Source organism: Bombus flavifrons, chromosome 16 (genome assembly GCF_040668555.2).
Source record: "Bombus flavifrons isolate JBK064 chromosome 16, iyBomFlav1_principal, whole genome shotgun sequence".
Taxonomy (NCBI): domain Eukaryota; kingdom Metazoa; phylum Arthropoda; class Insecta; order Hymenoptera; family Apidae; genus Bombus; species Bombus flavifrons.
Genome location: NC_138457.1, coordinates 666,604 through 681,028, shown reverse-complemented (window position 1 = coordinate 681,028; position 14,425 = coordinate 666,604). Strand labels below are relative to the sequence as shown.

The 14,425-nt window shown below is 37.7% G+C and overlaps 1 long non-coding RNA gene across 3 annotated transcripts; it reads left to right on the top strand.

The window, feature by feature from the left end:
• The first annotated feature begins 476 nt into the window (after nucleotides 1-476).
• Nucleotides 477-9,923, top strand: LOC138188110 (uncharacterized). Of its 3 annotated transcripts, XR_011175365.1 has the most exons (6): nucleotides 477-591; nucleotides 622-661; nucleotides 987-1,054; nucleotides 2,359-2,486; nucleotides 3,681-3,742; nucleotides 9,601-9,923. It is a non-coding gene; the product is annotated as an uncharacterized LOC138188110 (long non-coding RNA). The 3 variants fall into 3 exon arrangements; XR_011175366.1 differs by lacking the exon at nucleotides 3,681-3,742; XR_011175364.1 differs by lacking the exon at nucleotides 9,601-9,923 and having other exon boundaries at nucleotides 3,681-3,946.
• Nucleotides 9,924-14,425: the final 4,502 nt, after the last annotated feature.

Below are 14,425 nucleotides of genomic sequence, written 5' to 3'. Positions count from 1 at the left end.
TGTAGTATTATTTAAGTATAGTTAGTTGCGAACTTCCGAAATCTTGCAAATATTTTCAACTGTTTATAACGGGATTCTAGTGTATTAGTGGAGTGTATATCTCATATTCTAGTAACGAACATTTATAACATAATTCTTGCAAATGCTCACATTGCATCCATGGTATTCGTAAACATTTGTTCGATATCGTGAAATATCTTATAATTTTAAATTAATATTTTTCATACGTAAACGAAATGTAGCAGTATTTTCTAAATAAACGTTCGATAGAGAAAAGAAGAAAAACATCGAAACTATATTTCGCTTCTTTTCTACTCCCCATCCCACCCCACCCCACCCACCCATAAACAATTCTATTTTTAGGGAATATTTGTGACCGCGTGCAATGCGGTTTGTAGAGTCAGTGTTTGCTCCGCAAAAGTATTTTTCAATATTTTCAAATCACGGTCATTTTGATTAAATCCAATTAATTTATCAAACAATTTTGTACGTGACGTTAGAGCTCTTGTTCGCCGGTTATAATTTTAGCGGTTGTGGTAATGTGGTCTTATTTTATATTCTTTTGAACATTCTTTTTCGGTACTAGAATCAGTGATCAGAGGTACTAGAATCATGAATCAGAATCATCAAGAGGACAAAGCCTCTGCAGGAGCTCAAGGATGTAAGTAGTTTTACATATTGCTATTTCAATTTGTTCTATTTATTATATTTTGTTTGAAATATTGTTAATTATACAATAAAAATGATTGATAATTTAGAAAGCTGTAAATGTCCTTTTTAATCGAAATAAAGTCTTAAAATCTTAACATTAATGTACAATAAAACTGTCTGATACGTATCAAAAATCAGTGAATGTTTTATTATCAAACTTTTATATTAGAGTTTCAATTTATATACTTATTAGAGTTTAATCTTTATTATTGTTAAATTTCCATGCTTATTATTGTGTATTAACAATATTAATGATATTTTCTGTTTTGTTATAGACATATCACAGCTTGAACTTCTTTGTCTTTTTTGGGAATACTCCAACGGTGGCTCAAAAGCCAAGAATGTAAGTAACTTTACATATCTTACTTGAATTATGTGTATTCTGTATATTCTGCTTTGAATACTATTGATTAAGAAATTCAATTTGATTGAAAATTTCATTGGTTAGGGTTTTCTGAGTTGAACAGATGGCGGCATGCAGAGAGAACTTGTTTACGTCGCTCCGTACTTTGCAGACTGGATGGAACGGGAAAGCAAGAAAAGAAGTTCAGCCCTGTCGTCGAAGCAGTAAGGAAGACATGTTAGAACGCACGCTAACAGCGTCGCCCCACGGGTACGCCTCGAGGCACGTATGGACAGACACAGACATTTTGCGACGCGCGACTGCAGAGTCGCCGCACGGGCAACCTCGGAAACTACTCGAGAGCACGTGTGCGGAAGGCCCCTCTACGTTGAAAGCCTCCAGACGGGCCCCTGCTTCCGACGAGGAGAATACTACTAGTAGAAAGCAGGATATGGAGGAAAGAATGGAGCCTGCATCAAAGGTAACCAGGGAATCCATGATGTTCGCAAATAGGATGGATAAACCAGAGGGTTCAGGCATGGATCTGGTCATGACTCCAAGCGACGAATCAGACGCAAGAAACACCATGGCTGGAAACTCGCAGGGAAGTGCGAGTTCGAACGTCGAAGAGTTGATGACCTATGGAGCCCCATTCTCATCAGAGACGTCCAGGGGAAGAAAAAGAAAGCTGACACCCACAACTCCAGACATACCTATGGAACTGACCTGGGAGAGGAGAACATCCTCCACAACGGACATAGGAGCCGAACTAATTCGGCGAGTAGAGGAGATAATGAAGGTGGCGACAACATCATCGAATTTAAAAAACACTTATATCAAGACCTTAAAGGAGGCAGTAAGCACCATTGCCGCGGGCACGGTGGAGCTGATAAGGAGGACGGTGCCAGCCTGCGGCACGGGAGCTGCCAGGATGGCGGAGATGTGGCTGGAGGTACTAGAGAAGGAGGCCGAGATCCTCCGGAAAAAGCAATCAGGAAAGACCGGGTGTGTCACGTATAAAAAAAGGAGGTTAGGGTTTTCTAAGATTATTCTTCTATTAAAATAAAAAAAGTTTTAATACCAAATTATAAGACAAATGACTAATATATTTAAAAATCATTAGATTCTTGATTTCTAGATTTTAAACTTTTATATTAGAGTTTCAGTTTCTACATTTATGGATGTTTATTAGAATTTCAATCTTTATTATTGCTAAAGTTACAAATGTAATAAATTTCCATTTTTTATAATCTCCAACTTTCCAAATAATTAGCGATCATTTATCCTATTTTGTTTTGTGACAGATTTTTCACAACCTCCATTTCCATCATTGGATTTTCGACGGTTCCTGCCTGATGTTAGTCTTTGAAATGATATTTGCTGAGATAGTGCAGTATCGATGGGAACATTTTCCGCTTCTTCGCTTCTAATGGTGAGTCGCATGCATTTTTGTTCCTCCGGCCACTCAATCATGTCGTAGGATGAAAGGTCCGAATCGGCACGGGTGACTGGTTGTATTATGTAGAATTTTTTGCGAGCATAGTGACTGCAGGCATTTTTTATACCCGTGAGTAGTAACATTTTTTTTTATATCTTTATTTATTAGTTCAGGATAGGTCTTCTTGCACGTTGCGATTATAATCATTAATTTTTTAATAATTAAATATTTGCAAAAGGCAAATATCTTGACGAATATACCTGTATGACATAAATGCACTTAATCTTAAGCAATGAATTTTAGTATAAATAAGAGATACCGAAGCGATTTCGTTTGAGTATTTTATAGCGAAGAAATCGGATGCCCTCCGATTTCGTTGGAATTAAAGATACAATTTTCACTCAATGATAGTGACGATACATGCAATGCACGATACATACATTTTGTGGCAATATTAAGTCACATTCTTTTATTTGACTTCAGATATTATAAACGTTAGTAGAATTTAAAATATGAATTAAAATTCATTTCTTTTCCGTACAAGAATGTGTGAAATTTTGTGTGCAAGAAGAAACTTCGCGGCAGGCAGATTTTTGAATCAAAGCAATGATTTTGAACACTGTTTCTGCATTTTCGGAAATGTGCTTTGACGGAGAGATTGCCTGAGATTATTTCTATCTTGGTAATACATTTAGAGTTATTATAATCCAAAACGAAGTAATAAAATGTAAAATCAAAGAACGTTAGTCCGTTAAATACAAATGAGACAAACTAATCATGTTTTTAGATTAGGATTTTCAGATTTAACCATTTCCGTGCCCATTGTCAGGATCTCATTCACGTGCCCAGGTGCTACTTGAATGGGAAAAAGACATTGGGCACGATGACTATAATTAATGCAAAAATTTCTCAGCTGCTGACCATGTGTTAGTGTATCGTGCACGACGTATTTTCCACATTGTGTGTGTGTGTGGTTAGGCTGTGGAATTGCGTCGTTTTTCTCATTCGCTACAACTTAAGATACGAAAAATGTGGAGACATATTAATTCAAATTATGTATCAATACAATCGCAATTTGTGGTAATATTAGCTACACGATTAAACGTAACCACGCTATTAATATTGCTGTAAATTACAATTATAATTCCAAGTTTACTTATATTTATTTTAACGATATCATTTCTTTAGATGTGTTTTATCACGTTTTGCGCAATGGTCACTAGCCTTCGTCAATCGATTTCAGGGGAAAGGTACGTATCTTAGAGTGTGCATACTGTGTGTTAAGCTCGGATGTCGGAGACGTCCCGGGACGTTCTCTCTAGTGTAGGCTCTTGCGCCCTGGTGTTATCTGTGAGAACTGTGGAGGTGGACCTCTGATCGGGTAGACGCGTTTTCGAGTGATCAACCTGCTTGAGGAATTTCATTCGAATAATCGACGGTAAAGCTGGCACGAATGGAACATGTCATCGTCTCTGGCTTTCGTGACGTCTCGTCTCGTCGTGATCGCAAGTAGTTTTCGAAACGAACGTTAATATTGCTCGAGCATGCAGATGCGAACGGACAGCGATCGCTATATGATCGTTGTTCATCCATATGCACTTGGATCAATTTCCGCGATTTATGTTTTTATTTCACCTTTGTACTTTATTTTTTGGTTTGCGATTTCGAAAGTCTCGAGCTTAGATGTAAGTTTCAGCGGGCATTGCGCCCGAAGAAAGAAGAGGTTACAAGCCAAAGAGGCCCGGCAAACTGCCATAGAAGAGGGCAATTACCCTCCAATGACTCTCCATCCTCTGGACTATCCAGAGCACGGGAAGTCATTCTTGTTACTACTTTGTCACTATGCTCGCCTTTAGTATTTGTAGTAGTAGTAGTAGTAGTACTTTTTTTTGGCCGATGTATATAACAGATAGTAAAAGTTAAAAGACAAGTGTTCGTATGTATCATCGGAGAAAGGGATGAACGTAACGGGTTAAAACGAAAACTAGTCGGACGAGAATGGGTGGAAACTTTACCGCGGCTTGGTAGATAAGCTAGATTTATGCAACGAATACAGAATACAGAAGTTCGTCGTCAGATTACGATCGATCTGTCTGTACTCACGATCGCTTCGTAATCTCCAAGTTCGCATTCGACGAAAACGAACAGCATCGTACTGCCGAGGATTAAAATAGTTTGACTTTCGATTGATTATATTGGTACAATGCAATTACGTTTCAGGAGTTTCGAGTTGATCTGTACGTTCTATCGTTTCGGTTTTTTAAAAAAAGGGAATTCAATTCTTTCAACTATAATTTATATTACATAGTTAGTCTTCGATATAATATTCATCGTTATTAATTGCACGCGTATACACGAATTTTTATGAAATTGTTAAGGTATAGAGAGGATTCGTAAATACAAATAGTTTACTTTATTTCACACATAACAGCTATACATATATATTACACTCCGAAGACCTCGATAACCTTCTTGCACGCTCGCTTGTTGTCGACCGACTCTTATAGATTCTTCTAACAGCTTCCAATCTTCTTTTGTCTCAACTGAGACCTGGACGCCCTCTGACGCTTACACACACATTCACGTGTACAATGTAACTGTATCATCTACCTAACAGAAATTACAAGAAAAGTTCTAAAGTGATATTCAAGTTTCCATATACATATGTATGTGTATTATTGAAACAATTGAAATAGCTTCTGAAGTTTCTGAAATATTCTAAAACGTATATTTCTAATGTGAACGATCACAGATAGAACTCAATATGAACACGTAAATCATTGCGTGTCAAATAATTTTACAAAGCTTTTGACTCTGGTCGATGTATGTTTCTTATCGTTGCAATTATTTTTTGTTGAACGATTCCGATAGCTAACACACTAAAGTGAGTTATGAAACACAAGTTTGCGCACCGATTTTACATCAAACACAAAAAATCATCAGAACATCAGGAATAAATCATGAATATTTACAAATGGAATAATTTATTCCTATCGTGAAACTCCCATCTATCTATAAATCAAGCGAAACTACCACAAAAAGTAACAAGAACAATGGTCGCCACCCTTGGGTGCCATGTGGAACAGAATGAAGTATGCGTGCTCGCATGCAAATATTTAATTAAAGCATCGCTAGTGGCAGTGGCATATGGGGTCGTGCCCGCTGTGTCCGCGCCTCTACACCCGACGGGATGGCTCGAAGCTGACAAGGGGATCGCTCGGGCGGCTACTGTAAATATATGATTACGCATGAGATTCGCTGGTGCTGAGTACACTTTGACAGTCGCGGTGCTGACATGCCGCTGTATTAACCCAGCCACGTGCTCCGCGAACTATGAATTATGACATTTTACCGAAACGACATCTGCGACGCGCTGATACGGCAGGAACCAAGAGTATATTAGGCACAGGGGGTTCGATTCAGTGCTCGAATGATAGCGATGTTAGAAGTGGTGAGACGGTCGGCTAGCTGATGAGATCAAAGGATGACTGACTGTGAGATAGACATTTCTATGCGCTATCATTGGTAGGATGAAAAAGTGATATTGCAAGAGATTTGAACAACAAATTGTCTATTTACGATGAGCTTGACGATGTAATCCAATTACTCACATACCTACAGTAACATGTATACCTTATCTACCTAATTTTTAAGTTCTTTTAAATGCGTGATTTTATGGAATCACAGGATTTTCACAAGATACACAGTCAGGTGTTACATTTCCGCCAATGGCGTTGAAATTTCGACTCATGTCGAAACAGAGTGCAAATAACAAGGAAATTTAGAAGAGGGTGTCTCACCAATAAAGAAAACTGATTCGTAAAATTCTAGCATTCAATACGGCAATGGTAGACATGGAAGAATTTTTGTCGGTGAAACAAGACTAATGTAGACGTGGAAAGTACTTCATTGACTTGTAGAAAAACACGTATGATATCGTACGTTATATCATTTCTGATATCTACTATGTTAGCAAAAGTATTATATAGAAAGCTAAAATGGTTTTGTACGCGACAAGAAATAGATCGCATCTTTATGATTAGTATTAAATTGTAAAATTAATCATCATGGAAAATATGCCACTAATATAGAATTTAGAAAAGGGAATTTATAATTTAATATAGGTATTATTAGTACCGCTTCTTTCCTCGAATCGATTATTTCCATTACTTCTTATACCATCGTTTCTTTATTTACAAACAAATAAATCGGCATACAGGCGATATGTAAAGTTAAATAATCATCGATACGAAATTGCACAATTATGAATCAGAAGTCTGTAATCTATAACTTGTAACTCATCAATTTACTAATATCGTTCGTTGGCTTTTGTGTCTTATCAAGTTATTGTGCAAGAGGGTTTAGCTGTCCTGATGCGTGTAAACCATGGTAGATGAGATGGGCTACGTATACAGGGTGGTTGGTAACTGGTGGTACAAGCGGAAAGGGGGCGATTCTACGCGAAAAAAGAAGTCGAAAATATAGAATAAAAATTTTTCGTTTGAGGCTTTGTTTTCGAGAAAATCGACATTTAATTTTCGCTCGGTACACGTGCATTTTATCACGTCTCGTTATAACGGATCTCACTGTAGATCGTTGTCTCGATGGAAAAATTACAAAAAAAATAATTTTTATTCTATATTTTCGACTACTTTTTTCGCGTAGAATCACCCCCTTTCCGCTTGTACCACCAGTTACCAACCACCCTGTATATAAATAATCATTGCTAAGCTTTCGAGTAACTGATTCAAATAACTGGCTATCTCAAATAACTCTATCGTTGGTTAATACAATTATTATCTGCGCAAGCAAAAAACCACAGAGTATCGACGACAAATAATCCTTCAGAATGAAATTGCTCGATCGAACAACTGGAATCGAGTTCCTAATCGCCTTCCACGGCCCGGGAAGAGAAAATCGTTCACTTATCGTAGAATTCGATCCTGCACGCGGTCTCGCTAAATCAGCGCTAAGCAAGGCCGGAAATGCGTCTGCCATGTCGATCGCAGAACCACAAAACTCTAACTAACCGCTGCGCGATTCAAGTTTGGCAAATCGAACGACACGACAACCTCGGGCTCGCGTCTGGCCGTCCCGCAGAATTCACCTGCAGGTCGTAGCCGTTCGTTGAACACTACGAAGTTGGTGGAGGAGAGGTGATCGAAGGTCCAGAATGAGCGGCTGAAAAAAAGAGGAGGATGTCACTTCGGAGACACAAGAAATCACGAAACCGATGGATCGCCGGTGATCTCCTCGCGTCGCAGTTCGAACGTTTTACGAATAAGGTGAAGAAATTGAACTTTGTACATGGTAATAGAATTTATTATGCAAATCCAACAGAGTGACGGTTCAAAGTGTTACAACAGAATGATTCAAAGTGTTATAAGAGACCGATTCAAAATGTTTTAACAGGCTGGGACGAGCTTATTTTGGAGGGTTTTTATACTGGGTTTTAGTCCCTCTGGAGGGGTTATCGTCGGGTGTATATCAGAGGCGGCTATTCTCTTACTATCTGGTTATTGTTTCGATAGCTGTGGCATGTAGGATGTTTCGTCTACCCTATTACTGCTTCTGAGCGTGTGACACGCGCGTGTATATTTAACTCGCGCGCAGGGTGCCAGATATTACGCGACCGTTAGGGTCGCTCAGGCGAACCTTTGTTTCATTCATGAACATTCCAATTTTTCGGACGAAAACTGCAGATGGAAAATGTACGGAAAGTTTGTTCGTTTACAGAATTGTTTTACGTTGAATATGGATTTGGCTGGAGGGACTAAAATTGTTTTCCGTATCGTGTTATAAGTTTTCATATAGGTACATTCCTCGTCAAAGAGATAGCCCATGTGAGCTATCTTCAATTTCTCAATGATGCGTGTAGAGTTTTTTGTCTGTAATATATGATATCGAAACATTGTGAGCTCAGGATATGCGGTTCGTTGAAAATAATTGAAAATATTATGATATTTAGTGCATGACAAAAAAAAATTGTTTTATTTTAAGAACGAAATGATAGCACGTGTATAATAAGAAAATAATATTCAACATAAATTGTAACTAACAATAATTTCTTATCAAACGTATATACTTATTTAATAATAAGTACATTCCCCTTTATTTTCGATTACTTCTATTGTACGATTTGCTATCGATTTATGTAGTTTCTGAATATAATTTTGACTCAATGTATCCCATTCGCGTACAATTGCATTTTTTAATTCTTGTACGTGTTGATACTGCTTTCCATTCGCGTATACGCCGTGAACAAGTTCTGCCCAGCAATTTTCAATAATATTAAGGTCCGGAGAGCGTGCTAGCCATGGCAAAACAGATATATATTTGCATTAAAGTACGACTGGACCAATCCTGATGTGTGTACAGGTGCATTATCTTGTTGAAAGATGTAATCGGGTCCAGAAACGCGTTCTGCATGATTATTTATTTGCTTGTTGATTAAATTTATGTACCGGACACTATTCATTCTCCCATCGATGAGCTTGATACATGTCTTGCCGAAATAACCGATGCCGGCCCAAACCATCACGCTGCTTCCTCCCATTTGTCTTCGAATTGCCGACATTGTTTCTTTTCTTATGTCATGAAAATAATATTGGAACGCATCAGGACCATCCAAGTTGAATATTTTTCGCCTGAAAATAGTACCCTTCTACATTTCTTTTCCAATGCATTCTTTCTTTTGCAACGCGTAAACGTTCTACTTTGTGTTTCGTTGTTAACGAAGGTTTCTTTTTCAATTTTAGCCTCTTAACATCTTTACAGTATAGTAGAATTCGACGAACACTTGAAACACTGGCATTAACACTAGATTTTTCTATTATTTCCTTCGTTGTTAACTGCGAGTTCCAACTTGTTACACGCAAAATTGCTCGCTTATCACGATCGGATAACGATGACGACCGACCAGTACTTTTCTTTTTTCATAATCTTCAACATTTTTTAAGAAATTGTGTATTACTTTACGACTTCTTTTTATTACTTTCGATATTTTTGCTACTAATAACTGTTGCTGTTTTAGTTCAAGAATCTGCTTTTTTCAGATTCGTTTAATTTATTCCGCATCCCATACTTACAAATTTATATAATATTGTAGCGACACACGAGCTAGAGGACAAATCGAGCCACGTGTGGTCTTACCTCGGAGTATCAACCACGTTAGGACATACTGTAATAATAATAAGTAAACTTCGGGCAAAAACAATGTCGCCGCTTCGTGGAACCGTCTAACAAAGGCGAATGGAAATTTATCGGTATCCCCTCGACCAGCATAAATAAACGAACGCGATCGTAAGGTGACCAGTTTTCATCAGCCTCAGTCGCGTGCGATGTCTTTAGCGAGTTACACACAGTCTTAGCGAATTAGTTCCGAGCGTCTTAGCAAACATTCTTTTAACGACCAGTATCGAGCAATCTACGGTTTTCTCTGTATTTATATCGAGTAATCTCCTCATTAAACCACCACGCGTTTTACAACATGTTCTTTTAATAAACTGTAAAGGTATAATAAATTAATTGCTTTATTTGCACACAACATCGATACATATATATTACACTCTGAAGACATCGATAACCTTCTTACACGCACTCTTGTTGTCAAACAGACTATTCTAGATGCTTCTAACATCTACCAACAGTCTTTTGTCTCAACTGAGACCTGAACGTCCTCTGACTCTTACACACACATTCACATGTACAGTGTAAATGTGTCATCTTCCTAACACGCCTCCTTACATTTATACTGTACACTTAATTGCATTTACATGCTTGTCGAATCAAGTAACAGAAAATTTAACACTTATTGCTTTATTTACATTCCTCTTATTTTACATTCATCCATGACCTAAACCTTTCGAATTTTTCCCTACACAGTGCTTTCGTAAAAATATCCGCAGTATTTTCGTCTGTACTTACTTGAATTATATTTATTTTATTTTCCTTTAAGCATTCATGAACATAGTGGTAATGAACTTCAATGTGTTTAGTATTTTTTGTGAAATTTCCGTACTTTGCTATACTTATCACTCCAGAGTTATCCTCATAAATTTTTACAGGGTTATCGTCTAGATTTACATTGAGGACCTTCATAATTTCTCTAATAGACATTAATTCACTCACCGCTTCCGATACGGCTACATACTCTGTATACCATACGTCGAAGCTTTTGTCACGCACCTTTGTTTTTTAGACTTCCAGCTGATTACATTTCCATACAATCTAATTACATATCCAGAAGTAGATTTCCTATCTACTTGATCTCCTGCCCAATCAGTGTCCACATAACAATCTATTGTTTCACATTTTTCATTCCTTTTATAATGTAACCTTAAATCTCTAGTCCGGTACATTAATTTAACTTCTCGTGTTACTTTCATTTTCTGTATTGATGCGTCCGTCAACATGGGCGCTTGAGATACGTTATCTCCGTTTCGGGTGTCGCTACAAAACTGTTTGTTATTTGGATTCTTGAATTTATTATTTTAATTCAGACTCGTGTCATTTGACTTGTATAATATACATGAGGTGGTGTTTGGTGTAAGGTGCCCAAAAAATACTCGGCGGTGTTCAACAAAATAATTTATGTAACAATCAACAATCCTCGATTACCACTGACTTTCTTGCATCTCGACTATGCTTGTATCACGTAATATTCGTGAGAAGAAAATAAAAAATAGATGAGATGAGGAGGATCCCCAACTCTTATATTTACTTTTACAATATTTATTGATCAAGTATAAGAATACAATAGATTTACAATATGTAACGTTAGCATATAATTCCGAAGTATGACCGAGGGTCGACAAGATTTGTCAAGACTGCGGTTTCTGGGTAGATGCTCGGCTTTTATATCCTAAAAGTATTGGTGCTAAAGGGCGATGTTGGAAGTTGTGGGTGCTGTGTGCAAAAGCTGATAATGGCTAACTAGATGACGTCATTTGAAGTGTGGTGGCCGCCACATTCCCCCCTTCTTAGAATAATTTTGGTCCTCCAAAATCTTAACGTTTCTTCATTATGGATTTGTGGAATCGCACATTGGTAGGTGCTCATCTGAATTTGTTCCAAGTGTTCTGTTTCATCTTCTTCGTCCAAGTGGCGGATGGCTAAAGTGTTTTGCGATATTTCTGTATATATGTTTAGAGGTGTTGGATTTGTCGCAATATTTTGGATGTTATTCTTAGTTTTACAACATAAATGAATACATAGTTTTATAGGTAAAGATTTTAATAGATACTTGCTACATAACCGACTATTTGTAAAAATAAGAGTCCCCATGATTTAAGAGACTGTATTCGTTAGTTGATGGATTTGGTCGGATATTTGGTCTAAGTTATCCTGATATTCTGGTATGTTACTAGGAATTCTAGGTGTTCTTTCGATTTTGTCTAACAAATAATCTATTCTTGTATCATTTTTAAAGGGAATCCTCTTGAGCTTATATTCGAATGTTATATTGACTTTGCATTGTCCTATCTTCATTATACTATCGTTGAATATTATGCATATTACATTGTTCAACAGGTGACTGAATTATGGAAGGTCTTCCTATTTAATTTGTTTCTGAGTATTATCACAAAGTACATGTATTTCGATTTCTTCTTTTGGCATAGCTATATATTGGTTTTCAGCTGTTAATGGAATGAAAGTTATATCTTCGATTTTATAAACGGCAAATTTACAAATGTTTATTCTTTTGTTAAAGTTAATTATTTCTCACGCACAGTCGTGGATAGATTTCTTGTCATGTGTCGCTTAAGTTTGTTTGCACATTGTAATTCCTATTTTTATGTTACAACTTTTATCGAGGTATTCATTATCAACGTTCATGTATGTATGTTGCTGTGTAAAAAATATTGAATGTTCAAATACTGGTGCCAGAAATGCTTGGCCTCTTTTGGTTGGTTTGGGGTATACTCGCACTATATCCCATGCCAAGCCCGTTAATAAGGGTACAGTTATTTTGGAGAAAACTTTGGCCTTGATAGCGAATACCGTTAATTTCGATATGAGGTGATGGACGTGATAGGTATCTATACCTTCTTCTAAGAAACACTCGAATATATTTAACAATAAATATTTATTAATAAATATATTCGATGAGTGCACTTGGCGTAAAACTCGCGGTTATTAATTTCGGTTCGCGAGTACAAGTTCGAACTCGGGTAGATACGATTCGATATGCGATACGAGTTCGGACGATGATTGCCTGAGATGTCGAGCAGCTCGGATCAGTGATTACTGCCAACTACCAACTATCAATTCGGACAGGTGTTTCGCAACTGACTTTCCGTCACGATGATGCTGCATAGGAAAGACTATGATGGGGTGTGTCTAAGGATACGAGATCATCGGATTTGTTGAGAAAAGCGTTGGTTCGGAAAGTGAGGGAGATGGACGTCGCTGTTAATTGATTAAATGTTGAGTTGGCGGTTGGAAAAGGATGTTAACCACCCTTGAGAGAAAGTTGCTAGCAGGAAGCGTCATACATGAGGAAAGCAGATTTCCAGTATCTTTCCGTAGTGGGTGGTAGCTATAGGGATTGTTAAGACAAAGACCTTAGCTAAATAAATCCTAAGATTTATAGCGGGTCCTTAGGCTAGCTGAAAATATTCTGTAAGAATGTATCGGTATCTGTCAATAACCTTGTCCGAAGGATAGGGTCTTTGTGTAGCGAGCCACGGGACAGAAACCGTTGGAAAGTTTGCTGTCGAGTGCCGCTACAGTATCCCTTCACCAGTGATAACGTTTTTTTTTTTTATATATATTTATGTCTTTCCTGCCCGCGCGCGTGGTGTAATGAATTCTTGAGTCACCTTCGCTTTGTTCGTTTTGAACACCAGGCGGTATTGTTACGTCGCGCTTTTCGGTGCTATGGTGTTTGAAAATTCGCACGTTCGCGGAGAGACGTGATATCGATGAAGCGCGCCAACGGGTGTCGTAAATTCCCGTTATGATTTGAATAATCGACGCCACGAATCGTTCGATCCCTTATTTCTTGTGGGATAATAAGGCTAGTTGATTGAAGATAACACTGATATTAACAGGTTATTATATATGTTGTGTTATCGTTAGAATTTAGGGCGCGTAACAGTTCTTCATTTGAATTAGCCATCGTATGGTACAACAGAGATTATATTAACAAGTACAAAAATGACTTTTACAAAGTTTAACGAACAACTGTGGTGTTTAGACACGCGAGATGCAATTGATAATGTTCTTGGGTTCGATAACGAATCCACGGTCAACGGGATAACTCTTTACTAAGCGTAAAATACGCTTTTTTTATTTCTAATTTTTTATAATTTTATTTTTTATAATTATTTTTAATTTTTGTGAATTTAAGCACAAAATACTATTGCTGGGACGCTCGGTATAAACTGCTCGATGTGTAACTTTCCAAGGCGATCGCACGAATAACAGACTGATGAAAACTTTCCACGCTTTACGATTGCGTTCGTTTGTTTTATACTCGTTAGAAGCATCGAGAAAGTTCCAATCGCAGTTGCTAGGCAGTTTCTGCCTGGAGTTTGGTTATTAATACAATGTGTGCCCCATTATATTGGCACCTCCGAGGTAAAATCAAACGTGGCTAGGCCCGTTCTTGAGGCCGTATGCCACCACAACCACATTTCCAGGGAGAACCATACAACCACTCCACACCTTCGTCAGGTAAAACGTCCATCCCGTGACCGTGACTACGTTCGGCGACCAGTTGTGTCGCCTCGACCCCAATCTCACTATCACAAATCTCGAACAATTACAATCAGATTGAATGACAACAATTGCTTAATTACAGCTATGATAGAATTTAGGCTAAAGTATTAGAGGATTTTCGCAAAATTTCAAAGGAACGGCTCCGGTTCCCTTTCATCTCCGACATATATTTGAATGCTCCAACAACTTCAGTGTATACAAGATTGCGT